Genomic DNA, 16,719 nt, shown 5'->3' with positions numbered 1-16,719 from the left:
CTTCTCTTTGGCTATGTCTACATATACAATTAATTTTATCCAGTGTATATTGTCTCTGACACTGTAATTTTAATCTAGAAGATAGCTTTATCATGTTCAATCATTCTTTTAGACTGAGCCACAGCTATTTCATCATCTTTCCTATCTTTAGTCAGCTTCAAGTGAATTTTTTTGAATTGATTTGTATTGTCCTGCTTTCTTTGAACACTTAGTAGTTGTGATTAAATGCTAGATATTGTGAATTGTTCCTTTTTGGCTGACAGGTATTTTTGCATTTTCACCAATACTGAGCTTTGTTCTGAGATATAGTTAAATGACTAGTTTGAGCTTATGGGGGGGGGTCTTGCTTATGTGGATTCAGAGTTGTTTTTATTGTAGGGCTAATTTCTCACAATCTTGAGAGTAGGGCTCTGGCCCTGCATGAGAATGGCCAACTCTTCTAAACAACCCTTATTATTTTTTTCTAGTCCTGGGCTTGAACTCAGGGCCTGAGCACTGTCCTTGAACTTTCTCAAAGCTAGCACTCTACCACTTGAGCCTCAGCACCACTTCCAGCTTTTTTCTATGTATGTGGTACTGAGGAATGGAACCTGGGTCTTTGTATATGTTAGGCAAGCACTCTACCACTACGGTAGAGTTTAAGGCCAAACTCCTGGCCCTAAACAATCCTTTTGTCTTATTCCTTCCCCTTCCACCCCACATCTCCCTAGATACATGCTGAATGTTTAGGGGAGTCTTTTTTTTTTTTTTTTTTTTGGTCCTGAGGCATGAACTCAGAGCCTGTGCTCTATCCCTGAATTTTTCTGTGCTCTCTGGGCCAGCTCTCTACCACTTAAGCCACAGCACTACTTCCAGCCCTTTCTGTTTATGTGGTACTGAGGAATTGAACCCAGGTCTTCATACATGCTAAGCAAACACTCTTATCACTAAGCCACATTCCCAGTCCCCTATTTTTTTTTAAAGTAACTTCATCTTAAATACCAATATAGCTCTAGTTGTCTGTGTCATCAAAGCACTTGAGTTACATTTAGTTAAAAAGCAACTATAAGGGAACAATTGTATTTGTTTCGTTTGGTCCAAACTCAGTACCTGACACTATCACTCACTGGCTAGTTCTCTACCAATCTAAGCCACACCTCCAACCCCAACAATTCTTTATCTACAAATACTTTAACTTTTTTTTTTTTTTACAAATATTAGTTTTACATTACCCATTGTTCACTTTGCCGTTTAATACCTTAGAAGTTCACAACAGGAAGTGCCAAGTTTGCAAAGAACAAAGAAGATGTACATGTACCTACACATAAATGTATACATATCTGTACATGTACATATGCACATATAAATGTATAAAATTGTAAATATGCCTGGGTATTATATCCAATTACATCCCCAGGATCTCATACCACACACACAGTAATTGTGAACATAGTTTTCCAATTGTGAATAGTTATTTTCCCTATGTCTGAACGTTTTTGATTACCCCTCACATTTTATTTTTTTTTGTGGTGCTGGGTACAGAACCCAGCTTAGATGGACCTGTATATCCAACCTCAAAATGTTTTTGAGGGGCTGGGAGTTTGACCTAGTGGTAGGTAGAGTGCTTGCCTAGCATGCACAAAGACCTGGGCTCGATTCCTCAGTACCACAAACAGAAAAAGCAGGAAGTGGTGCAGTGGCTCAAGTGGTAGAGCTCTGTCCTTGAGAAAGCCTAAGGATAGTGGCCAGGCTCTGAGTTCAAGCCCCAGGACTGGTTAAAGAAAAAAAAAAAAAGGAAGAAAAATGTTCTAGTAATTGGCACTTACAAAAGTACACTAAAATTACCTTGATTTGGCAGGTATTCATATAAAGGTTAAGCATCAGTAGTATAATTCTTTAAAACTACTTTATCAGAGCTTTAAGAACTTATACGAAAACTGCTACTCTTATTTATATTTTTGTACCTGTCCTGGGGCTTTTAACTCAGGGCTTAGGTACTGTTCCTATTTGTACTTAAGGCTACCACTTGTACTTGACTCTACCACTTGAGTCACAGTTCTACTTCTGGCTTTTCTGGTAGTTAATTGGAGATGAGTTGCATGGACTGTTCCTGCATGAGCTGGCTTCAAACTGTGATCTTCAGATCTGTCTCCTGTGAGCCACCAGTATCTGGCTTCAATCTGACATTTCTAAAAGCACCTTAAGTCACCAGTTGGGAAACTTCTTCAAGGGAAAAGAGGTGCCACTAAAAATTACACAGAAGTAAACAAAATCAAAGCTGACCAGCTAAAATCTATTATCCTAATAAGTAACGATTATAATTGTTAAACTAAACTCTCTTGTGTTTTGTTACTATATTGATTATATCACAAAGACTGTTATTGCTTATATGAGAAAGGTATATACTTTTAAATTTTTGGAGGGGCCCTCAATCTAAGCTGTTTCTACAGCTTACAACTGTGCTGTTCATCCTATCCAGTTTTTCTCTGCACTTACCTGTGAGGTTTTCCTGGAGTAGTTACTATTTAAAGGGAAAAAGTAACAAATTATTCAGTGTTTTTTCATTTATATATTTTCCTAAAGAAGTCTATCTAAACTGCAGTTTATGGTGGTGCTTCATGTTCTTCTGTTAAGGACATACCATAATTTATTCTAATGACGAACACTGATTTGATCTATTTTGTCTTCAAACATTTCTTCCTCTCCAGGACATATTAGCACTTTCAAAAACCTTACCCTTTTAGAAGTGTGCACATTTAAAATTGACAGGCATTGCCAAACTTACAGCTAAAAAGATGAAGCTACTTATACTCAAGTTACTAATATACAAGTGCCTACTTTGCAGTTTAACATGATTAGTTTCCAATATTACTCAGCTCTATTAATTTTTTTTTCTTTTGCCAGTCCTGGGGCTTGAACTCAGGGCCTGGACACTGTCCTTGGACAGTTTTTGCTCAAGGCTAGCACCTTGCCACTTGAGCCACAGCACTACTTTTGGCTTTTTCTGAGTATTTGGTAGCAAAGAATCAAACCCAGGGCTTCGCGCATGCTAGGCAAGTACTCTACCACTAGGCTATCACTAGGCTATGCTCTTGGCACCCTCTATTGATTTTTTTTTTTTTTTGCCAGTCCTGGGCTTGAGCTCAGGGCCTGAGCACTGTCCATGGACTTTCTCAAGGCTAGAGCTCTACCACTTGAGCCTTAGCACCACTTCTGGCTTTTTTCTATGTATGTGGCACCAAGGAATTGAACTCGGGTCTTTTCGTATGCTAGGCAAGCACTCTACCACTAGGCCAAATTCCTGGCCATCTACTGATTTTTTTAAAGTCATGTTTCATTGATGTTTTTATTTAAGCTTCTCAGATTGATGTGGATGAATTTTTCTTCAGGGTGTTATAGGATAGCTATATTTTTATTTTTCTGAATTTACTGTGTTCTTTTTCATGTTCTACTAGGGTGTATTTTTTCATAGTGATTAGAAGGTGAATCTTGTATAGTTTAAATATTAATTTAATTGCTCCTCTTTAGAGAGCTCCTGTTAATATGTCACTTAAAAAGGCATTCACCTCAAATTTTTCTTAGCTTCTTTTAAAAACTATAATTTATATATATTTTGTTCATCTGGAATTTAGATTTGAAAGTGGCACAGTGTGAGTTCCTATTAGTTTTACCTTGAATAGCCAATTTTCTATACTACTTAAAATCTAGACCGTCCATTACTCAATAATTTATGCTTTTTATCATGAATCCTTTCTTTTCTTTAATCTACATATCCCTTCATCAAATTCTTGTTCATAATTGAACTATAATAATGTTTGGTTTTTGATAGGTTAGTTCCCCTTAAATATACATGTGTGTCTATATATCTATATATAATTTTTTTTTAAATTTCTTGGCTGTTCTTGCAATTACCCCTCTCAATACTTGAACCTTCAGTTTGGCAAATTCCAATTTTAAAACTATTGAACTTCTGATTACAGCTACACTGACTTTACAATGAAGACTAATTTGGCAGAAAACTGAATGTGAAGTTCTCACATTCAGGAGACTGGGTTCAGCCATTCAGATCTTCTGTTGCTTTCTTCACATAGCTATTGAACATTTTTACAATTTTAAAGCATTTTATAGCTTATATTGCTTTTCTTTTTTGAAAAAATGTCTCACTGTATAGACCATTCTGGATGGAAACTTACTGTATAGGCCAAGATGGTCCTACCCTCATGACCTCCTGCCTGTCTCCTGAGTGCTAGGATTACAGGCTTGCACAGCTACACATAGCCTGCGCTATTTTTTCTGTACTTTGTACTACTTTTCCATGTATTTCATAGTTACTCTGGGCATTTAAGAAAGCTAGTAAGTTTATTTTCTAGGTTGCCATTTACCAAACCTTACATGCATTTTCTTTATGTTTACTGATGAGAAATTGGTAAGAAATTAGATGCTTTCCCATTACTTTAGGAATAAGGCAAGGATGCTTATTCTCTTTAATTTTTTTTCTCTGGACCCCATTCTTGTGTATGTGTGTTGCTGGAGACTGAACCCGAGTCTCAGGCATGTTAGGCAAATGCACTACTATGGAACTATGCCCCCAGCCCCTATCTTGTAATTTGTAGGTAAGCAATCTTATCAACTACAAATAATAATGGCACTTTATTTAGAGGCTATTCTTTCTTTCTTGATGTTATTCACTAAAACTTTTGGATCAATGTTATATTAGTTATGAGTATCTTTTTGTGTGTGTATGTGTGTGCTGGTCCTGAGATAAAAGAATGAATGAACCAAATTTCCTCTGGAAGCTTTTTATGTGTTTGTGTAGATTCTGGGGCTTGAACTCAGGGCCTGGACACTGTTCCAGAACTTCTTTTGCTCAAAGCTAGCACTCTACCATTTGAGTCACAGTGCTACTCTACTTCCAGCTGCTTCTTTCTTCCTCTTCCTCCTCTTCTCCTTCTTCTTTTTCTTCTTTTTTATCAATCATGTGACTTGAACTCTGGGCCCAGGCATTGTCCCTGAGCTCTTCAGCTCAAGGTTACTGCCCTATCCCTTGAGTCACAGCACCACTTCCTTACAGCTTTTTCTGAGTAGTTTACTGGAGATAAACTTTTCTGTGGAGCTTGTTTCAATCCACAAACCTCACTCTCAACTAAGATTACAGATGTGAGGTACTAGTGCCCAGATTACATTAGTATCTATCAATTGAAGTGTTTAAATTATTTCACTATTATATTTGATATGTTTCTGGTAGAAAATCTTTCTTGTGAAGTTGTTCTTTGTTAAATACAACTTATGAGAAATGACAGCTAAATTTTAGAAAATGATTACTTAACACAAAAGAGATACATAGTTTCCCTATAAATCTATGAATACATTAAATAGAGTTAATGTGTTTCTGTTGACTGAAACATTATTCTCCTGGGATTCAAGAAACTAGAAATGGTATAAAAATTAAAAGCCTAATGCCAGGTGCAGTGGCTCATGCCTATAATCCTAGCTACTTAGGAAGCTGGAGATCTGAGGATCAAGGTTCCAAGCTAGCCCAGGCACAAAAGACCTTGAGACTCTTATCTCCAATTAACTACTAGAAAATGGGAAGTGGGGCTTGGCTCAAGTGGTAGGGCAGTCACCTTGTGCTGAAGAGCTCAGGGACAATAACCAGGCCCAGGGGTAGGGCTGTAGCCTTGAGCTGAAGAGCACAGGGACAGTGCCCAGGCCAAGTTCAAGTCCCATGGCCCACAAAAAAAAAAAAAATTAAAAGCTCAGGCTCTGGAATTAGAGTATCTATCTTCAAATTCTGGGTGTTTGCATTAATTGTAGAATCTTAGGTATATTATTCAATTAATTTGTGCTTCAGTTTTCTCCTTTTAAAAATCACAGTAATACTACCTACCTTAGTTATTTAAGAAAATAACTAAGTAAGCAGATTTATGTGAAGCAGTTTGGAATAATACCAGAATATAAAAATTGTATTAATCATAAACACTGCTATTTGCCAAACAAGGGTATGTAGCCATGGATCAGTAAACTTTGACTAAAGCATCAAAATCTGGTCTGTTGTTTAGCAAATCGTGTTTAAATTAGAGCATAATCACATATACTTTTTGTGTTCCTAGAGCTCAGCTTAAGAAGGTGTGACAGAGGCGCTATGACCCAGAGTGCCTGAAATATTTACCATCTGCTCCTCTGTTTGCAAACTTCCAATTTCAGTAGCACTGTTCAAACTCAAGTTCAGAGTCCAAAAGTTGAGACAAATACATATATCCCATCCCTATATGATCTCTCTCTATATGTATATGTATATATATATTTGCTATCATAGGTATGCACAATAACATTCTACAGGTATTATGGAAACAAATGTATAGCAGTTCAGCATTAAAAGATAGGAAGGAGTCCACAAGAGAAACATTTTATTTACTTTTAATTGCTAGATATGTTTGTTTACATGAATTAATCTCTCATCCTAGTCTGTAAATTCCTAGAGCAAAGAAGTTATGACATTCACCTATGTTTATAGAATCTAAGACTTGTTAAGTTTTCAATAAATGATAAATGAATAAGAAAAATAATGATGAAAATTAGTGGATGATAATTGGACACATCTGTCCAAGTTCTAGACATAGACATACTATAGGAACCATTTTATATACCATAATAAATGAGCTCTGTTTTTTAATCTTTGTAACAGGCCTATTCTAAGAGATAGGTACAATTATTACCCTACTATAAAATGAAAATCACAGGCTCACTGAAGCTGAGTGACATGTCTATAAATAGCTAGAAAAAAGTCAACAAATAAATCTATGTCTTTGCCTAATAGAAAACACATGCTCTTACCATACACACCAAAACAGGGAAGTGTGGGAAATGATAGTCACATGACAGCAGCTGAGTACCGATTCTCACAGACAGAAAGTATATGATTTTAAGGCAGAAAGCGTGGCCTAATGGTAGAGTGCTTGCCTAGTATGCATGAAGCTCTGAGTTTGATTCCTCAGTAACATATACACAGAAAAAGCCAGAACTGGTGCTCAAGTGGTAGAGCTCTAGCCTTGAGAAAGCCCAAGGCCCTGAGTCCAAGCCCCAAGACTGCCCCCCCCAAAGAAAGCATGTGATATTAATTTCTAAAATTGAGGAATAATTTGAACATATCATGTGAGCCAGCACTGGTGTCTCACATCTGTAATCCTAGCTGAGATCTGAGGATCATGGTTCAAAGCCAGCCCAGGCAGGAGAGTCCATGACACTTTACTCCAATGAGCCATCAGAAATCCAGAAGTGGTGCTATGCCTCAAAGTGGTAGAGTGCTAGCCTTGAGCAAAAGAGCTTAGGGTCAATGTTCAGGCCCTGAATTCAAGCCCCACAACTGATGGGGACTGGCAAAGCAGGGGGGGGGGGGGGGCGCGTTGGGAAGCAAACTGATAGGTAAGTTTACCAGAATAGCTGCCCTTACATTTTACCTAAATACAACTCGATCACACAGGCTATTTTAGTGAGGTCCAAGTAATTGAGGAAAAAAAAATTTAGATAGTGAGCATATGATTTAAGTAATACTGATCCGAAGTAAAAGAAATAGTTGGTCTTAATAATTTTTAAGGAAATAAAAAGTCCAGAAAATTTAAACGTAATGAAATTACAAACTAAAAAACTTAATTAGAAGTAAACTAAATGATTATTCCTTATACCTAGCTCATAACAAACACACCGTATATGACATCAATTTCTCTAAAGCAAAGCACAGAATATACAGGTTGACTCTCTCTTTAGCAAAATGCTTAAAGCCAGACATGCTTTTATTTCAAACTTTTGGAATAAATGCATGTAGTAACATGATTAGTTATTTTGGAAATGGACTCAAGTCTAAACATGAAATTCAGGAGGTAGAAGTACAGCTTAAGAGCTAGAGCACCAGCTGTGACCAAATAAGTGCTCAAGGCCCCGAGTTCAAGCTACAGTACGAGCACACATGCAAAAATAAATGAGAAATTCATTTATATTTCATAAACATCTTATGTATCTGGCTTGAAGGTAATTTACACAACAATTTTTGTGCACCTGCATTGACTATAACCCACCACGTGAGATCGAGTGTGGGATTTTCCACTTGTGGTGTCATAATGACACTTAGAAAGTTTCAGATTTTAGACCATTTTGTATTTTTGGATTAGGTATGCTCACCCTGTAATTACTTTTTAAAGAAAAGTCTTAAGTGCTTTAAAATGTGCTTATAAAACATCTGTCGAGAAGCCCCAGGGAAATGGAAGATTTTTTTCCCCCTTCCAAGTTATGTGGTTACAAGCTTATTGAAGATTATATGTACATAAATCAATTAAAGTAATCCCACATTGGGGAAGTAGGTGGTAAAGAAATCATGTAACTTTTTTAAAGCATTTTGTTCAAATACATTTTTACATGGATTTTAATATGCAATAAAACATTTTTTTTCAAAGTTCCTTTCTTTTGAAGGCAACGTGGTATTGGGCCTTTGTTAAGAGAGAGAGCAGCCTGAACAATTATCCAACTATAACTTTCTATGTAACTGTGATGACACATCTGAGCTACCACACCTAGTTTATTTGTTGTGATGGGTCTTGCTCTTTGCCCTGGCTGACCTTACACTTTGATCCTCCCAGTCTTATCTCCAGATCTCTGTCTCCTGAGTAGATAGATTTACAGACAGGAAGCAGCTCCAAGTCCCACCAGTAATTTTTCTGAGCCACTGGGGTTCGAACTCATGGCTTTCTACTTGTTAGGGAAACACATTGAGCCATGCTCTCTCAACATTTCTTTTTGATTTTTCCTTTTCTTTTGTTTTTTTGGTCCATCGTGGGGCTTGAACTCTGTGCCTAGGTGCTGTCCCTGAGCTCTTCAGCTCAAGGCTAGCGCTCTACCACTTGAGCCTCAGTGCCACTTCTGGTTTTCTGGAGGCGGTGGTGGCGGGGGAGAGGGGGCCCTCTAATTGGACATTAATTGGAGATAAGAGTCTCACAGACTTTCATGCCTGGGCTGGCTTTGAACCACTACCCTCAGATCTCAGCCTCCTGTGTATCTGGGATTACAGGTGTGAGCCACCTGCGCCAGGCACAAATGAGTCTTAATTATTGCAATACAGAAAAATTTTCACCTGATAGACTAGTATCTCCTTGTATGAAAGGAGAGAGACAAACTAAATATGGACTGAATTGAAAGACAAGTTAGAATGGAAGAAAGCTTTTACTTGCAATCTCTCTGCCAAGAGACGCAGTTAAACTTTTGAGTAAACTAAATGTTTACTAGACATACTACTGCCCCCCCCTTTTTTTTTTGCCAGTCCTGGGGCTTGAACTCAGGGCCTGGGCACTGTCCCTGAACATCTTATGCTCAAGGCTACCTAGCACTCTACCACTTAAGCCACAGCCCCACTTCTGGCTTTTTCTCCTTATGTGCTACCGAGAAATTGAACCCAGGGCTTCATGCATGCTAGGCAAACACTCTACCACGAAGTCACATTCCCAGATCTATTCTGGAGGATAAAATTTGAACTCAAGATTTTCAGTCCTTTTTTTTTTTTTGCCAGTCCTGAGCTTGAGCTCAGGGCCTGAGCAATGTCCAGAGCTCTACCACTTGAGCCTCAGCACCACTTCCGGCTTTTTTTTTTATGTATGTGGTACCGAGGAATTGAACCCGGGTCTTCGTGCATGCAAGGTGAGCACTCTACCACTAGGCCAAACTCCAGCCCCTCAGTCTTGTTTTTTTGTTTTTTTTTAAAGCTGTTACTAATACATTATGGTACTTTAATGTTTTCCTACATCTCTTTTTTGTTCTCTCAATATTTGTAAGAAAAACAGGACAGATTAAGAGCTGAGTCACCATCCAAGGTTTTATCTTTTACCTGAGAAAGGAAAACAGCTAGAATGGTAAAACTCTTTCCAGCATCCATAGAAATTTAGGAGGAAGGGGATGGGCAGGGAGAGTAGTGAATAAACTCTTAAAGCATAATTTAAAATAAAAAAATTTTATTAGGTAGCAGTTTATGAGGGGCTAAAACTTAGTTGAAAAGGTTTGTGGTATCTTAAGACTTCAAATAGTAGATACATTCACAAAACATGGCAAAACGGTGGCAATGAGGGTATAAAAATCAGCTTATTTAGTTGTGTTTATTTGGTTTTCATGTTTTTAACTGGAAAAACCACTGGCTCTAACCAGGTAGCAACCCATCTTACAACCCTCTACTTCCCTCCAGCACCTAATACCAACTCTACTAATGCTGCTGAATGAAACAGGGCTCTTATGCTAAATTTGATCTCTGATACCAGAGAGTAAAGAGTAATTGTAGTCAACTGACTCACTCAACTATAACCCCAGGCACCACTCATCACCAGGTAATGCTTCACAACATAGTAGGCTGAGAGAATTGGCATTGTCTTAGAAATATACATCTGTAAACTTAGAAACTTCAAAGAGATATTTCATGTAAATAAAGTTTCAAAATTACCCCTACTTACCCTTTAAATCACCATAACTTATCTTAAAATAAATTTAATGGAAATATTTCTTTCTTCCTTGCCTTGATCTCCACAATATAACGTTGTCTTGATGGCACTAAATCCTCTACGTAAATATCAATTACTAGACTGTTACACAACACTGTGGCTCTTCATGAAGGTACTGCAGAATTACTGTTGGCTCTTTCACTAATTAGTCCAACATTACTTTAAACATGAGGTTTTGGCTCCTTTGCTGTCACTAACAGGCCACCAGCATCCTACCTTGGTTTCTAAAATGTCAGCTTTATAGTTGTTTTTTTACGCCAGAGCAGCCGGCTGATATACTTAACCTAATACAACTTGCAGCCAGTGTAACTCTTTTCACTGTTGTAAGGCCTGGCTCAAGGCTTTTCTTCTTTCACTTCCTAGTTCAACCTTCTATTTGAAGTCTGGCCATGAAATAACAAATAAGACCTATTTTAGCATATTTCCTTTACTTTCACAAACCATAAAGGAAAATACATAAATGACAAGTCATAAAACATATCAAACAACCATTTAGACAAAATGATAGAAAATATTTACAGTATGTGGCACATGGACAATCAACTAGTCAATTATCCTAGCAAAGTAGGCTGGACAGTCAAACTGAGCCCAAAGACAGCTTCTTTTCATTTGGTCCTTGAGCTAAGAATGTTTCTCATATTAAATATTTTGTAAAACAAGAAAGCAAATAATATTTAACAGGACTATACAGTATGTATTATCTAACACTACACAAAGTTTGCTGATCCTTGATCTAAATTATAAAAACAAATACATGTAAATTACTCATTATATATAAAGCTTAAGCTATTAATGTCAAAGGAAATATATATTTGTCTCAGTGATGAGTTCCTAATGACACAGCCAAGCTGCTCTGTTCTTCTCTAACCTTTCCTATTTTTTCCCCCATGTCCTAGGACTTAGTTTATCTCTTGTGACCTTTCTCCCTTCTAAATCTTTGTCCTCTGATGCTCTCAAGCTGATCTCCTTGGTATTACTTAAAATTCTGCTTGTCGAGCTATTTTGGAATGAGTTTCCCTCGGTACATAAATCCTCCCTTAATTTCAAGTTTGATTTTCCTTCAAATGCCAAAAATGTTATAGCCATCACTGTACCACACACACTTTAATTATACTGTCTCACATATTTTGTTAGTGATCACTCATGTAAGTCTAGATCCCAACTAATGTGTTAACTACTTGAAGGAATAGAGCACATTGATTCTGTACCATCACTTTGAGAATATCTAATCATCCTCTAAGAACACGTCATCTTCCAATCACACTCATCTATTTGAAAGGGCAAAATAACTGATAATTGATTGAAAACATCAAAAGCGGAAGCCCATAAAGGGGTTAAATGGAAAACCATAGGCTATACTGTAAACTTAGAAGATTATTATATTGTAATATTAAAGACACAAACAAAATAGAGGGAGGGAAGGTTAAAGATCAAGAAGAAAAAACAGATCACTGAATAATACTTGAAAATCAAATCAAATCAAGTGTTAAGAGAATGATAAAAGCTTATAATACATGAAAACAAAAGTTTCCTTTCAACATTATTGGTCATTAGTTTCCTTTTAACTAGAGGCTTCAGACATTGATAAACACAAAGGCCATATTTCCTGCTCCAAAGTGATCAATTATAGCAAAGGGCTCAATGGAATAGACATACATAGTATTCTAAGTCTCTGAGTTTACAACATTGTGAGATTACATGAATAGTGCTTATTTTAGAGATTGCTAAACAAAAAAAAACAGTAATCACTTATATTTTAATTAACTGGCTAATAATTTAGAAATCAGGAGCACATCCTCATATCAATCTCAAAAGATAAGCTCTAGACTCATTTCCATGGAAAACACATAAAAAGCAATGTTGTTTTTTAAAAAAGCCTGCTTTGGTGACATCATCAAATTGTATTTAAAAAACTATAGGGGAAAAAAAGGTGGAACAAAACTTGAATATGAACATCAAAAAAATACAAACATTACTTCAAAAGCATAAATACTTCTCAAGCCTAAATTTTTAAAAAAAGTATATGTAAAATGTTTGTCATCTAAGAGAGCTACAGAAACAAATGTGAATATTAATTATGCATTCCTCTCCACCTTGGTTTTACAGAATCTCTAAGCCTTTAACAATACCTGGCTGGTCAGGAAAGAGGGAGACATCTTTTATTAAGCAGAAATAAAATATTCTTAAAATTACATTGCAGAATTTGACAAGTAAAAAGGAATCATCAAATGGGTGATAAGGCAAATCAGCTCTCAATTACTCACAAGAAGAGAGGAAGTGGTGACACAGATGATGCCAAAGAATGTTTTCTCCAAGGCTTATCACTAATTTAAGAAAAGCAAATTACAAGTATGCTTCACTGAAGTGTGTTTCTTTTTCCTGAACATTCAACACTTTGGAATGATTCTGATATAATGGAAAAAGAGGGAGTTAATCTAGAAGCATACAGGTGGCAAAAGACAGCTGGCCTGAGGAAAAGAAAATTTCCATATAATCTACACAGTGAAAATGAAAGATGATCCATGAAGGAAAAGAAGAAAATACTGTAAATTTTTCATGATAGTGCCAATAATTTTTAATATCAAGTGTAATATGAAAATCATTTTTTCCTGTCAAGTCATCCTCATTTATTATTATGAATGGTTGTTACTACTGGCAGCCAAGAATTACTAATCTGTTAAAAAAAAAATCTGAAGTTATATTTTGTTTTTTTTAAAAAGGTTAAATCTTTTCCACTGCTTTTCTGTTAGGCTTACCATCTGTCTCAATGATACTTCATCTCACTACTTGAGGGAAATTAATTCAAACAAGAAATATTAAGGCGGGGGGGGGGGGGAGGAGGGGGGATTCACTTCCCTTGGATATTTTTGAGTGACTTAGACAAGACTTACAAGATGGCAAAGAACTACCGATTTAGCAAATACACAAAAGCTAAATATTTATCCAGACACAAGAGCAGCGCCACAAAATTCAATTTGTTTCTGCCTAACATATGGCTCCCACTCTTTGAGTGGCATATGTTTCGTTACATGTGCTGAGAAGGAGCGCTGAGGGGGGGGGGGAGAATAAAAAAAAATGATAAGGAGTTTAAATCTTACTTCTTTCTCTCGTGATACGGGGAAACACACACAGCTTGAGTTTCAGGAGCTGAGGAAACCACAGGACCCGAGGAAGACGGCACACAATAATTCTGCCGGCTCGGTTTTTAAACCGGGTGACGCGCGCGACTGCTTTAACACATGGTAGAAAAATGGAAAAAACGGGAGATCTTGACGTTCTCAGGAAAAATAAATAACAGGGGGTCGGACACCAAGGTGTCCGAGGGGCCCTGCGGGAAAAGCCAATCTCGAGAATTCGCCAGCCCTGCTACCCCCCAAGCCGGAATTACAGACGTCTCCCACCCCCCCCCAAAAAAAATCCCCTCCGGGCTTCGATAACACGCGATCCACGCAGTCCCCGCGCTCGCGTGTCGACGTCCATTTCTTCCCCCACCCCTGCATTATTTTCTTTCACCTCACCCACGACGCCCTTCCAAAGCCGTGTCCAAAGTTCCAACCTCCAGGTGGGTCCGCGGGCCCGGCGACCGCAGCCTCCGCCGTCCGTTCCACCTCCCCGACCCCAACAGGTGGTTCACTCACCTGGGGCGGCGGCGGCGGCGGCGGCCCCGCCGGGTACCCGGCCGGGCGGCGCAGCCACCGGGGGCTGAGGGAGGGGGAAAGACTTTTCCGGGTTTCAGACCTCCTCCGGGGAAGCGGGAAAACTCGGGATCCTCCAAAAGGCCAGGCTGGGATCCGAGTCCGGCCGACCCGGCTGCCACAGGCGACGGCGCCCGGCGATCTTAGGGGCTCCCCCGCCGCGGGCAGCGCGCCGCCTCCAAGTCCTGCCGCCGAGCCGCGCACGGAGCTCCGGGCCGCCGCCGCCGCCGCCGCCGCCGCCGCCGCCGAGGGGGCGGGGAACGGGGGCCGAGGGGAGGGCGCGGAGGGGAGAGAGGCGGAGGGAGGGAGGGGAAGGGCCGCCGCGTTCACGCGCCGCCGCCGCCGCCGCAGCGGGCAGGATGGCGTCCCCCGTCCACGCCTCTCCCCCTCCAGCGCCCCCGGCAGGTGCCCGGCCAGTGGCGGCTGACGTCCCCGACCCGCTCTCCCTTTTCTCCCGTTCCGCCCCCGGGGACGTGACGACGGCCGAGGAGGGGGAGGAGGGGGGGGGACCCGTTCGACGGGGCTGAGCCCGGCTGGCGGCGTCCCCGGCCCTAAGCCTGAGCCTTTAAGCCTAACGGTTTCCGCGGCGGCGGGTCGGCGTCCCCCGCCTCACCCGGCCCAGGCGGAGGGAGCCCCCCGGCTCTCACCTCCGACTCACGCCGCTCCGGGAAGGGGGGGACGGAGGCCGGCGGCTCCCCGGAGGCGCCGCTCCCTCGGGTTCCGGATGGTTTCTAGCTCCGGCCGCGGAGAGCCAGCTCTGGGGGCGGGGCCGCCGCGGCCGCCCAGCCCGGCGGGACGGGGGGTGTCGGGTTTTCGCTCTCCCCGGCTGGTGACGGCGCCTCCTCAGCCTCGCTCCTCGCTCCCTCTCCGCGCTGCTCCGGCTTTCTCTTTCACCCGAGGGACCACAAACACCGCCGCCGCCATGCTTACTACGGAGCCGGGAGGAGGAGCTCCAGAGTCGGCGCGCCCAGTGCGGCTGCGCGAGCCCCGCCGACGGCGCCCCCGGCCGGTCAGTCGGGGACCTAGGTCTCCCCCACGCACCCCCATAAGCCACCCCACAGCCCGGCGCCCTCACAGAGCGCGATCACCCGCACCCCCCCCCACGGGCCCTGACCTCCCCTTCCGCTCCCCCGGGAACCCGGAGTGATGCGAGGGGAGGGGGGGGGCGTCGCCCCGCCGGCCTACCCGGCTCCGACCCGGCCTGGCCGCTGCCCGGTGGTGTGTGATCGCCGTGCGAGCCGCACTCGGAAAATCGGGAGTTGAGCGACGTTTCCGGGGCCACTTGTTCAGTTCTCAAGCCAGCCAATCCCCCCCCCCCCCCCAGCCCTGGGATGCCCCCTGTGGACCCCTGTCTGATAGCACCCGAACTTAGCGTTGACAGATGCTTCTTGGAGACCCACTCCCTCGAGGCTGGGAAGCCCAGGGAAGTAAGGTGGGCTGAAGCTTTTCCCGTCTCCAAGCCCCCCTCCCTTCCCTAAACACCACCGGGTCCTCGGCAGCTGGAAATACGAGATTGACTTCCACGGAAAACTCATCGCTTAGGGTTTTTTTTTCTCTCTGTCGACCAGCCGATTCTCTTGGAAAGCATCATAATTGTTATTATTTGTTGTTATTAGTTGTCATTATACAACAGCTTGAAGACCGGTGTGAACGCAGCAGCGAATTCCTTACACTTAAAGCAATGGGATGGGAAGAGGGGAGGGAAGGACGCTGGAATAATGCATGAGGGGGTTTCTGACTCCTGCAGTCGCCATCGGAAGTGTTGGGGAGAGTCTTAGGGTACCAGAGCCTTGCTTCAAGACTGACCTTTCAAAACATGATGACAGGGCCTGGAGTTTGGCCTAGTGGTTAAAGTGCTTGCCTAGCATGCACGAAGACCCAGGTTTGATTCCTCAGCACCACATACAAAGAAAAAGCCAGAAGTGGTGCTGAGGCTCAAGTGGTAGAGCTCTAGCCTTGAGAAAGTCCAAGGACAGTGCTCAGGCCCTGAGCTCAAGCCCAGGACTGGCAAAAAAAAAAAAAAAAAAAAAGACAAATGTAACCGAACTCCACATCTGGCTTGATTTCAACATCTTAGTTGTACCCTTTTTCTTCTTTTCCAATTCAATATTTCTAACGCTTGTGGCATATAATCTCTTTCAAATCTATGCAGGTGTATTTGCTTGCTTTTCTTTCTTTCTTTTTAATATTTTTATTGTAATTAATAAAAGTGTTACATGATATTTGCCAGATAGACGGTGCATTAATTCACATACATTGATACCCTTTCACATGTCTTAGTACCCATTACCCTCCCCCCCACCCCACCCCCACCCCTTTTCTTTCTTTCTCTCTTTCACTTTCTCTTTCTCTTTCTCTCCTTCCTTCCTTCCGTCTGTCTGTCTGTTGTCTGTCTGCCAGTTCTAGGGCTTGAATTCAAGGACTGGGCACTTGTCCCTGAGATTTTTTTTCCCTCCAGTCCCAATCCCTCTACCATTTGGGTTTCACCTCCACTTATGACTTTTTGATGGTTAATT

The 16,719-nt window shown here is 41.3% G+C and overlaps 1 protein-coding gene across 3 annotated transcripts in view; it reads right to left on the bottom strand.

The window, feature by feature from the left end:
* The window catches only part of Fndc3a (fibronectin type III domain containing 3A), a 100,274-nt gene extending 85,112 nt beyond the window's left edge, over positions 1–15,162 (bottom strand). Inside the window, exons 1-2 of one of the 3 annotated variants that reach the window (XM_090342150.1) lie at positions 14,851–15,162; positions 13,607–13,735 (exon numbers count right to left, since the gene is read on the bottom strand). The gene's annotated coding sequence lies outside the window, so the exon portion shown is untranslated. Of the gene's footprint in view, positions 1–13,606; positions 13,739–14,850 lie in introns of those variants that run through there. The other 2 variants (XM_090342149.1, XM_090342151.1) reach the window with 2 other exon arrangements.
* Positions 15,163–16,719: the final 1,557 nt, after the last annotated feature.

Source organism: Megascapheus bottae, chromosome 11 (assembly GCF_031878675.1).
Source record: "Megascapheus bottae isolate mThoBot1 chromosome 11, mThoBot2.hap1, whole genome shotgun sequence".
NCBI classification, from domain to species: domain Eukaryota; kingdom Metazoa; phylum Chordata; class Mammalia; order Rodentia; family Geomyidae; genus Megascapheus; species Megascapheus bottae.
Note: the sequence above shows the minus strand (reverse complement) of the source record. Positions and strands in the feature narration are given on the sequence as shown.